Source organism: Stenella coeruleoalba, assembly GCF_951394435.1.
Source record: "Stenella coeruleoalba genome assembly, chromosome: 5".
Lineage (NCBI taxonomy): Eukaryota > Metazoa > Chordata > Mammalia > Artiodactyla > Delphinidae > Stenella > Stenella coeruleoalba.
The window spans coordinates 19534842-19554678 of record NC_137150.1 but is presented as its reverse complement, the minus strand read 5'-3'; the positions used below and the strand labels follow the sequence as shown (position 1 = coordinate 19554678).

The window sequence follows — 19837 nt, the reverse complement described above, 5'->3', positions numbered from 1 at the left end:
TCCATTTGCCTGCTATCTGTCTCATGGCTAGAAAGAACTGAGGGATAGCCATGCCAAGTTAACTGTCCTCCAAATGATGTCAGCAGAGCAGGTCCCTATGCATATATATAGGAATTACCTAATTACAGTTATGTAGCTATGAGTTATAATTCAAGTTTCCTAAAAGATCTTAACAACTAGAATCCAAAACTAAAACTCTAATCTTAAAAGAAATCAATATTCATTTACGTCAGACTTCCAGAATAGAAAACTACAGGTATATGACTCCATTTTAACATAAGCCCTTAAATCAAAAGACCTCTAAATACCGGCAAATAGATGAATGTTTCATTCAAATCTTATTTAAAATACCACCACTAAACTCTCTTGTAGGTTGCAAATTCGCTTAGAAGCCGGAAAGGAAGCAGAATACAATGGAAAGAGAATTGGAGGAAGAATTAGCATGTCTAGGTTCTAATCAGCCATCTGTGAGCTAGATGTCTCTGGATACATTTACCTCCCGATCCTTGGGTTCTTCATGTGTAAAATGTGGAATGTAACGCCAGATTTATATGTCAGACAGGATTATTTTAAGGATCAAACAGAATTCCTCTTAGCCTTCGTAGAAGCTGTTTTAAAAACACCATTCAGAACAGGGATCACAGAAACGGATATGATGGCTTAGTCCAACTTCAACCGGAGGTAATCTTCCACCTGTGCACAGAACCCTATGTCCTCCTGTCTTCCACAGGATGTTTTTCTGCCAGTGATCTCTTCTCTCCTAAACCAATAATCTCTCTTCTTTTTCACCTGGCTCCTTTACATTCAAAAAATGATCAAAGTTCCTAAATCCTAAAATAAGGAAACAAAACAAAAAAACCTCTCTAGACATTGCATTTCCCTTTAAAAATCACCTTAATTCTATCTTTTCTTGCCAAATTTTTAAAACAGTCTCTATACTTACTCAATCAACCTCCTAATTATTCCCCCACCTATTTCAATAGGGTTTTTGCCCCTCCACCCTACTAAAACCATTTCTGCTGGGTCATCAACTACCCCGCTCTTCGCAAGATTCAGTGGTATTTTTAGGGCTTATATGTCTACATCTGACACTTAACACCCTCTTTTTCTTTAAACCAAGGGATGGCAAACCACAGCCCACTCCCTGTTTTTAATATAAACCATGAGCTTAGATTAGTTTTCCAACTTTTAAATGGTTAAAAAAGTCAAAAAAGAATATTTTTGACACACAAAAATTATATGAAATTCAAATGTCAGTGTCCATAAATAAAGGTTTGTTAGAACATAGCCACATCTATTTGCTTGTCTATGGCTGTTTTTTGGCCTCAGAGGCAGAGTTGAGTAGTTACCACAGAGATAGTATAGCCCTAAAAGCCTAAAATATTTACTACCTGGCCCTTTACAGAAAAACTTCACACATACCTACTTAAACGCCCTCCAGTCAAGGTTTCAGGATGCCTTTCCTGGAAAAGCTCCTTCTTCTCCAATAAGGCCCCCCAAGAGTTGTTGTGAAGATCACACACAAGACAACATACTCAGAGTACCTAAGACAGCATCTCTCACAGTCTGTGTTCGAATCAGTGTGAACTGTCTTGTCTGCTGACTCCTTCCCCTCTATCTATCCCTTAGATGTGTGTTCCTCAAGATTCATCTTTACTTTTTGCCTCTCTTTTCTCTTCACGCTCTTTCTTATACACCTCATTTCCTTCCATGGCCTCAGGCATCATCTCCATACTCATGACTCCCAAAACTACAAATCCCAGCCAGCTCTTGCTTCACTTGGATGCCCTTCAAGAAAGCAAGCTGAGTACATCCAAAATTAAATTCACCCTTCCTCTGAAAATATCTTCCCTTTTTGTATTCCTAAACTCAGTTAATAGCACTGCCATCTACCCAGTCTCCCAACCCAGAAATCTCATCCTTTCCTTTCTATTTCTCTCTCAGCCTTTATTTCCAACTAGTCAATGAATCCTTTCCACTGCATTTCAGAAGCTTGTCCCACCATTCACAGATCCATCACTTTAGTTTAAGTCCTCTTTCTTCACTTCTTATCTGGAATTTCTAACTCAAATCAGCTTGCAGTCTGGTCCCATTTGGATTTATCCTGTACATTTCCACCAGAATCACTTTTCATCTTCTTACATAACAAATGGGATCCCTGCTCAATGATGCCTGTAGCTCTTATTACTTACAGGATGAATCCAAACACTTGAACTTGGCCTTTCACAATCTTGCCCTTACCTCCATTCATTCCTTCTACAAATATTCATTGAGTTTATACTATGTCCCAAGTGTTATGCCAGACTATGGACACAGCAGTGAATAAGATCAGCATGGTCTCTGCTTGCTGGGGGATTCCAATCCAGCAAAAGAAATCAAAATTAAACAAAGTACCACTGCCATGTCTCTTATACCGATATTGGAAAAGGCACACTGTCATAGTGTCGTGACCTCTGTTTAGAATACCCTAACTTTCAAGGCAAGGCTCAACTACCTTCTCTGAGATGGGAACTTTCGGCAACTTGTGGCTCTCAGATTAATTCTGTCCTTCTTTTTATTATCTGAGCATATCTCTCTTATTTAAACACAATATTATACATCCCTGCTACTCTTACCTCATTGGATTGTGGACATCTTATATTCAGGGGTTGTGTCTTATTGATGTCCCCATTCCTAATTCAGTATTCATTATCGGTGATTTGATTAGTTAGTTGTCTCTCTTCTGTGACTCAAGGCCAAAAACTGGCTTATATCTACACTATAATAATAAGCAATATTTGAAAAAATTAAATAGTAAAAAATATTTAAAGACACAACATATGTTGCTCATGTATAAATAATATGAATAAAATAGTACTTTATTTGCATATTTGAGTTATAAATTTTTAACATTTGACTTTTATGCTTTGTTCATTCAGGAAAAGCCAATTTGCCAACAAAGCCATACTTAGTTGTTAATGCTTATTTTATCCTCTAAATTGTTTCTTATTTTAGTGTGTTTGAAGTATATTTTAGTGAAATAGAAATCTCTTTGCTAAGAAATATTTGAGAATATTATCCTCACAATAAGATATTTGCTTTATATGAATAATGTATGTACAGCCTGTAAACCTTCAAGTCATAAACAATGCAGAAAATAGAAAATGATGGATGGGCTGCAAAAGATTCAAGAAAACAATTATAATAATAACTATTCTAATCTTTAAGATGTGCCAAAGGGGAGATCCAGGAAATTACCAAGAAGTTAACATCAATACTGGGAAAGAAAAGAACAAATAATAATAAAATTGATCAGGAAGTACTTAGGCAAGAACAATTTAATGAGCAACTGGCAGCATGAGTTCATGTAGAAAGATCGTGGAATACAAAACCAAACAGAAAGTGACTACAAGCAGAGTCAGCCAAAGAAACCTGAATTTGTCTATTTAAAATTATACCAATAGCCACGTGAAAAACTGGTTTCAATTAAAATAATCCTATAAGAATTAGTATAAAATTAACTTTTGACTGATATATTAGAAAAGACAGCACTTAATTTAAAAAACTTGCTGTTCAGAAGATCTCTTTAACTCAACCACGCCTCCACCACTGAACTCCAAATGATGCACAGGATTACCAGTGGCATTACTTCAACATTCACACTTCATCTCCCAAAAAACAATTGATCAAACCTTGCTAATAAGTGGTTTGCAAGCCAGCCAAATATGGACGACTTCGTGAATGCCTCCAGCATGAAAACTAGTGTAGATGAAATCCTGACAAGATGACAGCTGTTAGCAATCAAGGGGTTGCATGTGAGTGTATACAGTTTGACTTTTTTAAACATAATTTACTTATGTATAAGGAAGTATTTGGACTGCAGGGTTAACCTGAAGATTCTAAATGGGCCAGGAGAAGCTTTATACATTAGTTGCCTCTAACCAAAGGAGCTCAGATCAGCTATAAACATCTCCCCTCTGTCAAAGACATGCCTTTCACTGATCAGGGAGGAGCCTTCTGCCTGGACCAGGAATCACGCAGCTCAATCAGCAGGGCAGGAGTCTGCCCTCAGCCAGCAGGGGTGTTCTCAAGGTGGCCAGGTGCCAGAGAAGCGTCAGCCAAAGTGGACAGCTTGTTATCATGACCTCTGTAGTGAGTAAAGGACTGCCAGCATGATTGTGTGAATGAACTATTTGACAGTAAAGAAGGGACCACCCACCAAAATTGAACCAAAATAAGAAATATGGTGGAAAATATTTGAATTGTATTCTGAAGACAATGGGAATTTAAATAAAACTGGGACAACCTCATCTCCTTATCTTTCCTCAGCCAGTTAAATTCAAACACAATTTTGCAAATGTCACCCATTTTTCTAGACTTTTTAATCTGAAAGTCGGCTGAGTTCTTTATATGGGTCAAAATATACCCCTTTGCCATCCTAAATACCTACCCTTGTTCTTCCCGGATACTTTATTTCTCAGCACCTCCATTTTTTAGCATTTACCATATAAAACTTCCTTCTCTTAAAGTTAAATGTTTATGAAATTATACAACTCTTAGTATATCAGTCCCTATATAGAGCATGATGTATTTATTCAATGTTTATTAACAATGATGTTCACAGATTTGAAACACTCACATATTACAACTTTCCAGTTGGGAATTATATTTGTGTGGTAAATAAAATGTTTCATTCTTTCCTATTATCTATCAACATTTTATTGGTGAATACAGTAACCTTGCTTTTTTTAGAAAGTGAAATTAATTCTCTATGAAATTGACCCATCTTCATTTACTACATCTGACTTCATTTCTATCGTTAACAATAGCTTTATTCCTACTAGTTTTCTCCTCTTTCCTCATAAGCATTGAAGTAATATTAAAATATATAACTCATAGTTAAAGCAAAATATAACTTGAATAAATGTTTTATTCTTTTAGAGTCTTCCAAGCCTCTACAAATTTTATCACATTCACCAGCTTATTGGACAATATCTATTGAATAATATCCTTATGCTCTGGTGAGTTACAGAACCTTGCAAATATTCATTCTCCATCTTTATAAATGGGGTGATAAGAAATAGTAGAAATCCTGTCTGATTAATGATCTATGAAGTTTAGAACTGTTTTTTAAAAATCAGTTAGGTTTGTAAGACAGAAAATAAGAGGGGTAAAGCAGCTGTTTATTCACTCTACATATTAGTTTCTGCAGTATACTATATGGACAACTGAAATAAATCACCTGAGATATAGGCCCTCATTATAATACATGGCATTGTAAAACTCAGTTACACTTAATGAGGCGATGTACATGCCCCAGTCAAGAATGCTCGACAATTGTTGTTTGGTTGTCATATTCATCTCTTTATATTCCTGTAAAACTATTTAAAGCAGGGATACCAATTTTGGTAAAGTATATTGAGTAAGAAAATCCCTGTCTTATTAAAAGCATTTCTTAGAATAGTGACTGTATTTGAATATTTTGACATCATACATATGTAGAATTATTAGGGTTAATTTTTTTAAAAAAAAAGATAAAATGTATTGAGTACTAACTACAGACCAGACACTGTTCTGTTTGCTTTACATTAATTAGTTTAACTCTCACCTACACTGAATTAAGTGCTATTCATATCCACATTTTGCTGATAAGTAAGCTAAAAGATAGGAGATTAAATAACTTGCCCAAATTCACACAGCTAGTAAACAGGATATTGGAAAACCCTTATTTTAAGGAAAGATCTAGATGTCAGCTGTCTTGGCCAAGCTCCACTGATGTCTCTAGAGATAATGGAAAATGGGCTCCGGTCTCTGAATTCCTAGTTAACATATCTTCCCATAAAATCATGCTACTTTATATATTCAAAAACAGTACAGGTATAGGTGCACTCACAGTGTTGAAGTCATGGGGACTTCAAGTTTAGTGTCAGCAAAAACTGTCCACAAATGGTGCCCCCTGATGTTCCTTGATCTCCAAACAGTTCCTGTGCTAAGTTCCCCACCTTCTTGTTCATTCTGCTAACTTTTTAATGGTGATTTAATTGTTATGTAAAATTTGGATAATACAGACAAACATAAAAATAAAATATAATTTAAAAGTATCCATAATCACTACATTCTTTATTTTTTTTTTGCGTACGCGGGCCTCTCACTGTTGTGGCCTCTCCCGTTGCGGAGCACAGGCTCCAGACACGCAGGCACAGCAGCCATGGCTCACGGGCCCAGCTGCTCTGAGGCATGCGGGATCCTCCCGGACCGGGGCACGAACCCGCGTCCCCTGCATCGGCAGGCGGACTCTCAACCACTGCGCCACCAGTGAAGCCCCAACATTCTTCATTCAGAAGAAACCACTGTATACATTTTGGTGAATATACATCTAATTTTTTTTCTACGCATATGCATGTGAATGTGTGTGTATACATGTGTGTGTATGTGTGTGTGTATGTTTTAGTTAATTTGGATAATAGTGTACATATTGTTCAATAAGCTGATTTTCACTAATTTACATGCCATGAATATTTTCTATATCACTAAATATCCTTGCGCATTACTTTCAATGGCTAAGTTCTATTCTAGATGTGCCATAATTTATTTAACTAACCCTTTATTTAGGGGACATTAAGATTTTTTCCAATTATGTACTATCATGCTTAACAATGTAAATAACATCCTTGTACATAAAGCTTTGAATATATCCACGATTATTACTTAGAATAAATTCCTGGTTGATGATGGTACGCAACAATCCTACAGTATCAAGTATATATTTTTTTCTGCTTCTGAGAGTACCAATTTACCTACTACCTTGCAAAAATTGAATTCCGGTGTTATCTTTTTTCTTTACTCTCTGGTGATATTATAGGTGAAAAATTGCACCTTGTTGCTTTAAATTTCATTTTTCTTACTTTGAAGACTGAACATTTGTTTCATGTTTATTGGGCACTGCACTTCTTTTGCATGTCCTGTCAAATTTTTATTCCAGACTGATATTCAGAGTTGAGTCTTTCTTAGATGATCTAGAATCCGACATGAGCCAAGCCCTGGCCTCAGCAGCAGTGAGGCTCTGCATTCCGCCTTTGCTCACCTAGCATTTCAACAGCCCACTGCCCTTTCCTTCTGTGTTCCCACTTCCAGCTTCATGGTGATGGCTCACTCTGATTCTGCCTCACATGACGCATACAGAGAGGAAAGAGAGAAAAAAAGCCTACACCTTGGTCCGCTGTATCAGAAGACTTCATTTATATCAAAATTTCAAATTTTAAGTACCAGAGACAAATTTAATCCTTAGAAAGATATCAAGGAGTTTATCTCTTTTTTCAAAGCATCAAAAAGCCAATACATCCCTGACCAGTATGGAAAACTGCCAGTTCCTCACTAAAAATGACTGCCAATTACTAAGCACTCTACTATGTACCAGGCACAGTACCTGAAGCTTTTACATATATATATATATATATGCTCTTTTCCTTAATCCTGACAAGAGTGTAGAGAACATTATTACCCTATATATTAAAAAATCCATATCAGAGGGTAAATTTGGGTATGAGGCTAACAAGCAGCAAAGCTGAGTTCAGCTTAAGTGTTGGGCGTTGAAACCATACTATTACTCAGCTGATTCAACACAATAATAATGATGCCATTAATTTCTTGGAAACTTGTCCTCATCTGATTGTGTCTGATGATGTAACATCCCAAGGAATGAACCCCACCCTTTTGAGAAATTTCACCCAAAACAACTGACTTTGTAACAAACTTCCAGTCTTCAAAACTATTATCATTTCTAAAATCAAGGTGAAATTTAGTACAGGTGTGACTATGGTTAATGATTTCTAGCACTAAATAGGTTTAAAAATATAAAACTCTCCTGATTCTTAAATAATAATCACAGGAGCATTTCCTAATATCACTCACAGACTCTGGAATTTGTCACCTACTTTTGGCTTTTCTACACAAAGTCTTGTGATAAATGATTCCAAATATCTGATACTATGAGGCAAGTCTTCCAACTTTGTTCTTTTTCAAGACTGTTTTGGCTCTTCTGGGTCCCTTGCACTTCCACATGAATTTTAGGATCACCTTGTTAATTTTTTCAAAAGCAGCTTGTTGGGATTTTGATACGGACTGTGTTTGCTCTGTATAATACTTGGAGATTATTGCAATACTAAATACTAAATCTTCCAATCCATGAACATGGAATGTCATTCCATTTGTTTAGGTCTAACTTAATTTCTTTCAACAATGTCTTCTGTTGTCAGAGTACAAGTTTTGCACCCTTTTGTTAAATTTATTCCCAAGTATTTTAATATTTTTGATCTATGGTAAATGCAGTTTTTTCTTAATTTCATTTTTGGATTGCTCATTGCTGATGCATAGAAATACAACTGATTTTGTATACTCTTCTTGTATCATGAAGACTTTCTGAACTCATTTATTAGCGCTAATAGCTTTTTATTGATTTCTCAGGATTTTCTAAATACAAGATCATGTCATCTGCACATAAAAATAGTTTCACTTCCTTTCTAATCTGGATGCCTTTCATTTCTTTTTCTTGCCCAATTGCCCCAGCTAGAACCTCTAGTACAATGTTTGATAGATGCGTTGAAAGCAAATAACTTTGTCTTTTTCCTGATCTTAGATGCAAACACATTATCTTTCAACATTAAGTATGATGTTAGTGAGTTTTCATAGATAGACTTCACAGTTTGAAGAAGTTCCTTTCTATTCCTAGTTTGCTGAATGATTTTATCATGAAAAAGTGTCAGATTTTGTCAAATCCTTTTCTGATTTATTAAGATGATCCTGTGGGTTTTGTCCTTTATGAATATGGTATATTACGTCAATTGATTTTTGGTAAACTAATCTTGCATTACTTGGATAAATCTCACTTGGTCATAGTGTATTATCCTTTTAATATGTTACTGGATTTGATTTGTTAATATTTTGCTGAGGATTTTTATCTACACTCATATGGAAGATTTGTAGTTTTCTTTTCTCCTGACATCTCATCTGGTTTTGGAATAAGGGTGATACTGGCTTCATAGTGTGTGTTGGAAAGTGATACTTCCTCCTTTGTTTTTTTGGAAGAATTTATATTAATTCTTCCTTAAATATTTGGTCATACTTTGTTTTTTAACTTTTTCTATTTTTACATTTTAAAAAAAAATGTAACTCCAATAGCATGTCCGATAGGAGGAAATGAATGTCCACCCATTCACTCTGTAACAACCCTGAGATTAATCTATGGATCTATGATCCACAATGGTATTGTCAAAGTTTGAGTTACTCCCAGGGAAGAGAAAGAAGTCCCCTAATTAGTCCTTAGAAGTTTCCCAAGTTTAAAAAAAAAAAAAAGTAGAGGAATGATCTCGGTGTGAAAAGCTGCTCCTGCAACCGCTGCTCTCTTCCATTTCTCCACTCCTTCCCCCGATGCCGGGCTCTGGGCCTGGTACTCAGATCTAATAAGTGACAGTGGGGTGACTGTGGCATCATCCCGCTTCCGTCAGCATCTGGAGAGGAAAGGGGGTTGGGCCGAGAGGGTCTCCCGGGCGGGGCGGAGGAGGAGGGAGTTCAAAACACAGCCTCGCCCCTGGAACCCTCGAAGCAGCAACGCCCCTCGCTATAAATTTGTAGCTGCCTTCGTAGTGAATGATTCCAGCGCCTGTCAGCCAAGGGCCCCAGGCAGTGGGCGACTGAGCGCCTGGGCGGACGCAAGACTAGCAGCTCTGCCGGCCCGAGGCGGCGATCCACGGGGAGGAACCCGAGCGGACCCCGAGAGTGAGGGCGCACCCCGCACCAGCGCCACCAGCTCGGCCGGACGTGGGCGCAGCGTCCCGAGTGGCGGTGAGTGGCGCGGACTGCCCTGCCAGGCTTGGGGGCTGGGGGCGAGGGTAGTCAGTTTCCTGCCGAGGTGTGAACTGCGGGCGCTGTGCCGGGAGGCTCCCGGGGACGAAGACGAGAGCGAGCTTAGTTCCAACCGGCGCCCACCCCGAGCTGGAGGCCCTTCCCCAAATCAGAGGAGGGGCGTCTGAGTTGGGAAGAAACAATTTGAGCTTGTTTGCCGCATGCCCCAGAAATTTCATTCCGATTTGACACAACTCTATCGAGTACAAGCAAGGAATCTGCAGAAATGGGATGCAGCCAAGTAAAGTTTCTTCCCCACGCTTTTAGCTAACTCTTGTCTTTTAAATGTGACCTGTATGTGTATGACTCCGCGGGGCGTCCATTTAAAAGTTGTGCCACTTCTAAAAGTGAAGTTGAGCGTCCGTCCCCTGCCTTCCCAGGCCTCGCACCAACACAGCTCACCTCCCCCATACCCCTCTCTGCAAACCATATCGGTGGGTCCTTGGCACAGGATGCCGTGCCCACATCGAATTAATTGGGGAGGGGAAAACCCGGGGCTTCTCCACACCCCAATCCCCACAGCTTTGGCCAGGGCACGTTTGTAACTGAGGGGGATTCTAGGAGAAGCTCTTCTGCTTCCAAGACTGAACAGAACGTCTTGCTGGCCCCTTCCCTTCATCCACCTCTCTACCTAGCACCCCATTCTCCAATTCTCTTAAATATCCAGCCCAATCTCTCCAAAGTGCCAGATGCTTCGTCTCCAGAAGCATCTCCTGCCCTGACTTTGGGCGCCCATTAGAGACCTGGCTATTGAACCCATCTGGGGCCTCTGTACCTAATCTTTGTTTGCTGATGGCTTCATTAAGAATCAAACACTCACTAGTGGCCCTCTGGAGCCCTCTCTTCCTGGTGAACGTTTGGGTGCTCACTTTCCGCTGGGATCACATTTTCGACCTGCTGCGTTTACTCCCAGTGTCATTCCTGGAGGAGAAAGTAACAATGAGGCAGGGAGGAAATCTGGCGCCCTGCTTCTCTGTTTTATAACTTTTTTGAGCAACTTGTATCTCCTCTTAAAGGTGCCTCATCCCCACCATGATTCTCTTGGTAGTTACCACCCAAGGATCCTGGGTCTCCACGGTTTATTCTCCTTAGCATAAGCAGTAACACCTTTATAAGTCTTCTCAAAAAAGGAATCTGTTTCCCTTGTCCCCTGCAGTGTTTCCCTAGCTCTAAAGGCCCCACCGCGTGGATAATCTTTCCTCAGGCTGTGGTGGAGTCCACCACCCTTTTGGAAGACAGTGCAGGAGCAGGGAAGCACAGAGAGCTGGGAACGGAGACTCCCACTTAACTGGCCATGTGCTGTTAGAGTTATTTCACAACTCTGAACCTCAAGCCCCCGCCTGTAAGTTTCCCTCCAGTGATAAAATTCCTTGATTCCTTTTGTTTCCTAGTTATTGCTTAAAAAAAATAAAAGCCTAAAATAATTACCCTTTTATAGCCCATGTCTGTGGTCCTCAAAACTGTCTAAATAGCTCTCCTGGTAAATTGTCTGGAAAGTCATTAGGTCCAAGTGTCCATCCCCCAAATTAGAGTTGGCAATTCCTACAACCTGGCTTAAGGCTCAGGGAGTGGCCCCAAGTTGCTAGATCTCAACATTTGTTAAAGTTTCATGATTGTTAGTGTCAAGTCTGTTATCTACTCTTTTTCTCCCTTTTTTCCCCCTGACTTCATTGTTCTTTGTGCCCATCATGAGGCCTTGATTTCTAGCTCGGTTCTTCTTTGATCTTAAACTGAATAAACTGCTCCATCATCCAGCTCGGAAGAAAACTGGTTTTCTTCCACTGATGCCAAAGGAAGACTTGTCTTCCTTGAGTTTTATAAAGTGTCTTTCAGTCACTGTTGCTTTGGCAACGCTCTGCATCCCAAGAGCTCTGAGCTTCAATCTCTCCTATCACTCTCTCACCCTGCTTCAGTGTTCAAATTGTGACTTTGTGAATTGTTCAGTTTCTTACTTCTTTGTTTTTTCTTTTCCTACTTTGGGTAAGAACTGTGTGGGTACACCTGTATATAATTTGGGGTGATTTTACTGCTGCTGCTGCTGCTGTTTATAACTGTTGTTGTTGTTACTATGACTAATTGCTTGCCCTATGCTAGAGGGAAAATAATGAAAGAAAATTTAATCTGCTCCTTACCCAAAGCCCAGGTAAAATACTTAGCTGAGAAGGAGTTTGAAACTCACAGTTAAAATGCGTGGTGCACGTCTCCCATAGTTTTATCTGTGCTGTCACACTGTCCTTTTCATGCAGCTGATAGTTGCTGTATTTTGCTCTCAAGTTTGTTACAGGGACCAAGATCAAGTCCCATCACACTTAGATGTTTTCGCTGCCTGACACAGGCTCCTGGTCTTCAGCCCCAAGCCGACTAGTTTACTTGGTCCTTTTCCTGCTCAGTCATGACTGAGCAATGCCAGAGATTCTCCCAAGTGGGCTAGCAAATTAAGAAATTTATTTAGAAGTTTGATGTAAATCCAAGTGTTGTGAAAATTAAAAAGCTGTCTTGAAGACAGCCTGTGGCAATAAACAAATATAGAGCCAGAGCAACAAAATATGACAAAGTATCCAAGGCTGGGTTAGGAACACTCTTCTCCCATGTTATCTAGCAAATTGGAAAAATCAGCTTTCCAACTCATCACCACTGGAACGTACTATTATTTTCTTCAAAATGCTTATAAGCTTTCTCTTTCAAAATTGCCTGAAGTCATTGGATTACATGTGTTTCTCTTCATGTAAGTGTTTATTAAAACAGTATGCTAAAGCTCCCATAAGCAAAAGTAAATTTTGTTCCATTTCCAGCCTTAATTTAGCTATCACTTTACATTTTCTATTCTTCATCATGATATGAATTTTAGCTACTAAGACTCAAATTTTCAGTGGCTTAATACACAAAGCCATCTTAAATCTAGGAGTATCTATAGGGATTTAAGGTACTATTCAAATGATGTGGCAAATGACTACCATTATCCTATTAAAGCTCTAAAATACATCTAAAATAAATCACAGCAAATAAATTATCTAAAGAGCTATAAATTTGCCAGATGTTTTGTTCGTTGGTAGTTAATGACAAATTTGACGATTAGAAAATGAAATATATATCTATAACAATCATAAAAATGATAAGTGAATCTTAACTGTGGTTGTATTAACATTGAAAGTTTTTCTATCTGATTTTGATTCTTTCTCTTGATAGTAGATGATCACAGAGGGAAAAAAATTCCCTTGAATATGAAAACCAAAATTTCTTTCAAAATATTTTACTAACGAAGAATGCACTATATACTGTAAATGCTGTACAGTTGCTTTATACTATTGGTACATTATTTTTATAGCTCAATTTAGAAGAGTTTATTTTTGTTTGTCTGGTTCCTAAATAGGTGTATCATCTAAATGTCTTAAGTAGAAATAAGTGTCTAGAATCTGCCCATTATGGTTTGATTTTTCTTCCCATACTCAAAAATATTTTAAATTGTGTTGCCAATCTCATATTTAATTACTTTTCTAACACAAGTTGGAAAAATGGGTAAGAAATAGACATGCTTTATTTTTCATAATCTCATTGTGCCTTCACATTCCAAGTCCCAATTCTAGGTGTCCTTAAAACTTAAAATCATAGAATTAATAATCATTCAGTTTGGGTCAACTTTTATGGGATTTCTTGTTCATTTTATATACATACACGCTGCTTTGTTCTTCAAATGATGTTAAAATCTCATTTAGATCAATGAATTAAAGTACTTTGACTAGTGAACTTCAGACTAAGAATAGTAGAGAATACACATTTGGTTCTGCACTTTTAAAGAGAGTTAATGATTGCTAATTTCCCCTCTAAGTTTTCTTTGGCTATTTCCCATTTTATATTAATCAGAGCTCCTCTTATCTACCTTGGAAAATGAAGAATTATATCTACGAAATATATCAACAGTAGTAGAAGATACTTAGAGGGAATTCAATGGATCTGAGTGATATTAGGCCCTGAGGACACACCAAAGTATAAAAATGGTCTTTGCCCTAGAGAGATGTTGGTCAAGCTAAGTACATATTTAGATATGGGTCTCTCTAATCATCTCAATGCCGCTGGGGTGGGAAGCCATTTAGAAACAACCCTCCTCCCTCCTACCTTTCAGACTAGGTGGAATGTCTAATGTGGTTACATTGTTTGGTTCTAGCCACTTCCATAATAACCACTACAACTTTCCTTTCGCCATGGGGTTATAACTCCTTTGATTGTATGCACCACACCCAATTGCATCCTTGTATTCTCTTACTAAATGCTCCACAAGTCACTTTCTTGCCTGTTTGTTTTTGGCTAAAGCTATGGAAAACATAAAATACATTTTCAGATACCTATATTGTAGAAGAGAAATGTTAGAGAGAAACCACTTCCTATTACACACAATAAAATGACTTAAAATTGATGCTGTAGTCTTACTAATTGAGGAACTAAGTATTAATACCATTTTTTTAGTCTAAAGCTGTAATGGCAAGGGCAAGGTAGAGAAAAGAGTATGAAAAGGAGAAATGAAAAAAGAATAAAAGGTTGAAATATCAAATCAGTGGTTCTTCAGGCTTTAGAGAGCAGGTAAGGCAAGCATATGACAATCACCTGGGGAGCATTTTAAATCTGTACCTATTGTCTACACTTCCCTTTTTCCTCCTTTCCCCATTTCCCCCTATTGAGAACCACCACATCTATTACAAATTAGAACCAATCTTCCATAATTACCTCAAGTGTCCAGGTCCAGAGACTAGCATCATGGGCATCACCTGGAAGCTTATTAGAAATGCACACTTTCAGACCCCACCCAGACTCACTGAATTAGAATCTGCATTTTAACAAGATCCCCACGTGATTCAAATGCACATTAAAGCTAGAGAAGCACAAGTGGACAGTACCTCTGGCTTGTTCAGAATGATTACCTAGAGGTTCTTTCCTTGGCTTTTTAATAAACAATTTTAATAAAGCTAACATTTATTGAGCACATACAATGTGCCAAACAATATTCAGCCTTTAAATACTGTGTTTTATTTAATCCTCACAACATCCCTATATAATAGTCACTGCCTTATCCCCATCTTATAGATTGGGATACTGAGTAATAATGAGATAAGTAACTTACCCAGATGTGGTAACTGGTAGAGTCAAGATTTAAACACAAATGTTGATTACTGTGCTCTGAGCCACCACCCACACTGTCTGCTCTACACTAGGCTGCCTGCTTTTGAAGGCCAATTAATTATTTGATAATTTATTTAAAGTTATAACTGGAAATCAAGTTCTGTTTCCCTCATAGCAAAAAACAAGATGTCCTCCATTTTGGTTAACATTTGCCTGTCATCTTACCTTTAACTGCAATAATGAAGAATTCTAGAAATTCCTTCTTTAGTTGGGAAAAAAATATGAAAACTATGATAGCCCATTATTTAAAACTTAAGGTTTGATATCTCTATTTTCCCATAACTTACCTGAAATTTACTTTTTTTCCTTACCGTTTTGTGTTCTGATGAACTTTTTTTTTTAAAAGTACTTGAATTAAACAAGCCATTTCCTACATATATAAACTGTTCATCTTTCCAACTCAAATTATATATCACTCTTTCAGCTTTTAATATAAACACTTATTTACCTATAGGCATAGTTTACAAAACTTTAGCTGAATATAGTTACTAATCAGTCAGTCTGCAAACAAGGGTGACTTACTTCAAGCCAACGACTCCCCAGATGATTTAGTCTCTGAAAGATTTCTCCCAATGCATATAGATTGAGAGTTGTCAGTTAGATCTGGTCAAATGTCTGTTGCTTTGACAGGGCCTCACTGATGTTGGTCAAAAGTTTGAGGTGATGGGCTTCCCTGGTGGTGCAGTGGTTGAGAGTCCGCCTGCCGATGCAGGGGACACGGGTTCGTGCCCCAGTCGGGGAAGATCCCACATGCCGCAGAGCGGCTGGGCCCGTGAGCCGTGGCCGCTGAGCCTGCGCGTCCGGAGCCTGTGCTCCACAACGGGAGAGGCCACAACAGTGAGAGGCCCGCGTACCAAAAAAAAAAAAAAAAAAAAAAAAAAAAGATTGAGGTGAGTCTGGGCTCCCTGTGATCATGTTTGAGTGGAGAGGTGTGTCAACGGGACTGAGCAGCCATGATTTTCTCCGTGATAAAGGGACATCCTTAGGAGACAGAATTTCACCAGCTGCTGCTTAGATCGAGAACTTCCGGCAGTGCTAACAGTACAGCGTCTCCCTTGTAAGTTATGGCTGAGGGCGAAATCAACCCAGCGGTGCCATAAAGCCAAGGAGCAAGGGAACTCGTGCCCAGGAGACATCCTGCATGTTAGCAGGCAGAGTTTCTTAGTGCTAATAAATGATAACGTCCTAGTGATTCTCTTATGACCCTTTAGAGTCCCGCTTGTCTCACTAACCCCAAATATCTGTGACTGTGGCTGAATATAATCTGCACCAGGTTTTTTCCTAAATAAATTGAAAAAAAAAATCTCACAGCATTTCTTCTAGTAAACTTCATTCATTTACAATTTTATTATCACACACACTTTTCTTCACTTTTTGACCCAAACTCTTCTTGTTATACAATTCAAGTGCATCTTACATGCTTCTGAATTATGTGGGATGCCGCTAGAACAAGAATGGTCCATTAACCCAGCTTTAATAATCTAATTCTCTTTCCATTCAAATGATGTCATGTCACATAAAACACACTGTACCATGATGTCTTCCAGCACTTAACCTTCACACAGTTAATTACTGCCACTTTATCAGGAATGGAAAAGAATCTGATGTGATTCCTACGTACTGATTTCCTGAATGTGTCCTAGTGTTTGATCTACTGGGTTAACAGAATGGATTTTTGAGAGAAATACAAAGCTACTCTTTTAAATTCCCATTACATTAAGCCATATGATGAAACATTATATAGTCATTATATATTTTTATATATTTTAAAACATTTAGTGACAAGGAAAGATAATCACAAGTAAATATAGCAACATATAAAACATAAATCGAGTGAGAGCCTGTGTCTGTGTATGTGTTTGATAGATTCTTGTCAAGGTGCCATTAAGGTCTTACTTGGGTCACTGGTATTCTAATGAAAATAGTTTAGTTATATCAGCACTGATTTGTGAGTAAATCACTGATATATTTTTTAAACGCCTGCATATTTGCGGAACAGATAAAAAATACTAGGAAAAATATATAACAAATCTTAAATGCTTTTGAGGATTATTAAGATCAAGGCTAAGATCAAAGGTGACTTTTTTCTTTCCCCCTTTTTTTTTTGCATGGGCTTTCAAAATTTCCTATAATGAACCTCTATTATACTTCATACTTGCTGTTTATCTTGGAATTTCTTTTCCTTTCCTTCCCACTCACTCTAGATTTCAGATTGTAGACGCTACTGTTAACCCTCTGGAGAATGATACTGGCAAGTCAGCCCTGTCTCTGTTTTTTTTTTGTCCCTAAGGTACACTAGAGCCTTACAAGAATCCACAGATTTTACACCAGAGTGGTATTTTATAGGAAGAATCATCTAATGGGAAAATCTTTGCTATAACAACAAAATCACCAAAAAATTGGGATAAAAATAGATACTTCTAATGCCAAAATTCTCCTATATCTCCTGTTATCACAATGTGATAGTAAAGCTGGTGTACATTGTTGTTTAAAAAAAAAAAAAGCAACCTCTACACAGTCTTCTTGAATAACTCTTTAACTTTAAAAAATTTCCTACTTAAAAAAGTCCCCAAATCTATAATGAAAAATATTGATGAATTTGGCTACATTAAAAAAAATTGAAATGGTTGTATATTAAAAAGCACCATAAACAAAGTCAAAAGATAAACAAGAACTTGGGAAAGCTATTTGCCACACATTACATGTAAAACGCCCATTTTCAACATGAGCTCTTTAAAATGAGAAACAATGAACAACCCAATGGAAAAATGAGCAAAGGCCAAGACTGGGCAAACTAGCAGAAAAATGACTACAAAAAATAAGAAAACAAAAAGAAGCTCAACCTCATTCATAACTAAAATAATGCAAACCAAAACAAACATATACTTTTCACTTATCAGACAGAAAAAAATTTAAGATTTGATACAAGCCAGATTTTTGGTATCATAAATTCATGTAACCTTTATAGAGGACATTTTGTAAGTATCTTTCAAAAACTTAGAGTGTATAAACAATTTGCATCAACAACTATACTTGGAACTTATTCTAATGATATAATCATATAAGTACAAAAATGCATATGTATAAATATGATCATTGGGCTTTTTTTTAAGCATCCAAAAAGGGAAATTGGAAAAAAAAAAAAAACCTTACAGCCCATAATAGGGGCTGGTTAAATAAATTATCATATTTCAGTGCAATGAATGGAATACTATATAGCTATTAAGATGAATGAGTTAGATTTATGTATACTGATGTAGAAAGTTCTGCTAGCATATTATTAAGTTTAAAAAAAAAGGAAGCAAGGCACAGAACATATAATGTATAAAATGAAAAAACATGGATATACACATTTATATGCATGTATATACATTTTTTAAATTCCTAGAGGGGTACATAAGAAACTAGTAGTAGTAAGTATCTCTGGGAAGTGGATCTGGAGAGACAGAGTTAAGAGACGTGTACTTTTGTTTTATATGTTTCTGTAAGTTGACACATATCACATGCATCTATTACTGCAATGAAAGATTAAAACTGAAAACATCTTTTTAAAAGATTCTTTTTCAAAATTATGGTACAATAACACTTGTATAAGCTCTAGAATCATAGCAAAGTTTAAATGTAAATTCACAAGTAAAAATCTAATCTATTAGGGTATTTCTTATATTTAGTAGTTATGTCTACAGAAATGCCTTAGAAGACTGCACTGTTTTTGACCCAGAAACAGTCTTTTTCTCCTTCTCTAGCGTTCATGTAAAAGGGTGTGAGGGAAGATGTCGACTATAAGCAGGAACAGGACCAGAGCAGCCACTCAGCAGACCCCTAGTCTATATAAGGAAGAATATGTTCTTGATGTCAACCAGATGGCTTCATTACCTTCAAAAACTTTCTTAAGATGTAGTGTTAATGCTTATTTTATAAATTAGAAAATTAAAATCTGACCATATTCAGTGAATCTCATTAATCTTTTTTTTCTTTCCAGATTTAATACATGATATATTGGTCTAAAATGGCTGAGGTTTTATCTGAATAAGCCACTGAAGCCATCCCAGAAGGTCTGCATCCAGGTAAATGTCTTACACCTATAATGCTGTGTCTGTCAGTAGTTTTCTCTAACGTGTCAACAGTGAAGGTAGCACAAAAAGTCACATATGCCATTGTCAGGTGACAGAAACAGAGGTGGCAGAAAAGAATGAAGTTCCAGTCTTACCCCATCCCTTCCAATATACAGCTTAAGAACATATATATTAATATGATTTTCAATATAAACAGTCTCAGAATTACCAAGATATTCATGTATTGATGATAAACCATGTGAGAGATGTGCAAACCCTTGGCGAGGATCTCCTCATGGTCATAGGCGATTGCTCTGAGCAGTGCGTTCCATGCTACGTAGGGCTTTAGTAGGGCCAGGAGGAAAATGACTGTGCTCTCTCATCGGCCACCAAATGGGGAATCGGGGCTCTGTGATGCCCCAGCACTCACTTCTAGAGGCGGGCATATGTCTAAACACCATAAACCTTGAAACTACCTGCTCACCTTCAGAAAACCCAAATGTCTCAGAGTCTTATTCTTACAAAAGTCTCCCTTACTCCAGTAAGATATAGGAAAAGGGGCTCTGAAATTGGATATAGAGGTACCCTTTAATTCCCATGCAGGTTAGCCCCCTGGTAGATGTGAGTCCTGTGCAGTCACACGGCGGGGCATTACACTCAGAACCTCAGAGGGCAGCTAGAGACTGCTCTGTTGGTCCAACTCCTATCACATAGGCCTGAATGATATTTTT

At 37.7% G+C, this 19837-nt stretch overlaps 1 protein-coding gene and 1 long non-coding RNA gene across 4 annotated transcripts in view; one reads left to right on the top strand and one right to left on the bottom strand.

The window, feature by feature from the left end:
* The window catches only part of LOC307186283, a 672979-nt gene that overhangs the window by 436060 nt on the left and 217082 nt on the right, over positions 1-19837 (bottom strand). The window lies entirely within an intron of this gene.
* Positions 9143-19837, top strand: part of AGTR1 (angiotensin II receptor type 1) — a 45504-nt gene continuing 34809 nt past the window's right edge. For both annotated transcript variants that reach the window (XM_079921270.1, XM_079921269.1), the window contains exons 1-2: positions 9143-9819; positions 19034-19118. The gene's annotated coding sequence lies outside the window, so the exon portion shown is untranslated. The remainder of the gene's footprint in view (positions 9820-19033; positions 19119-19837) is intronic.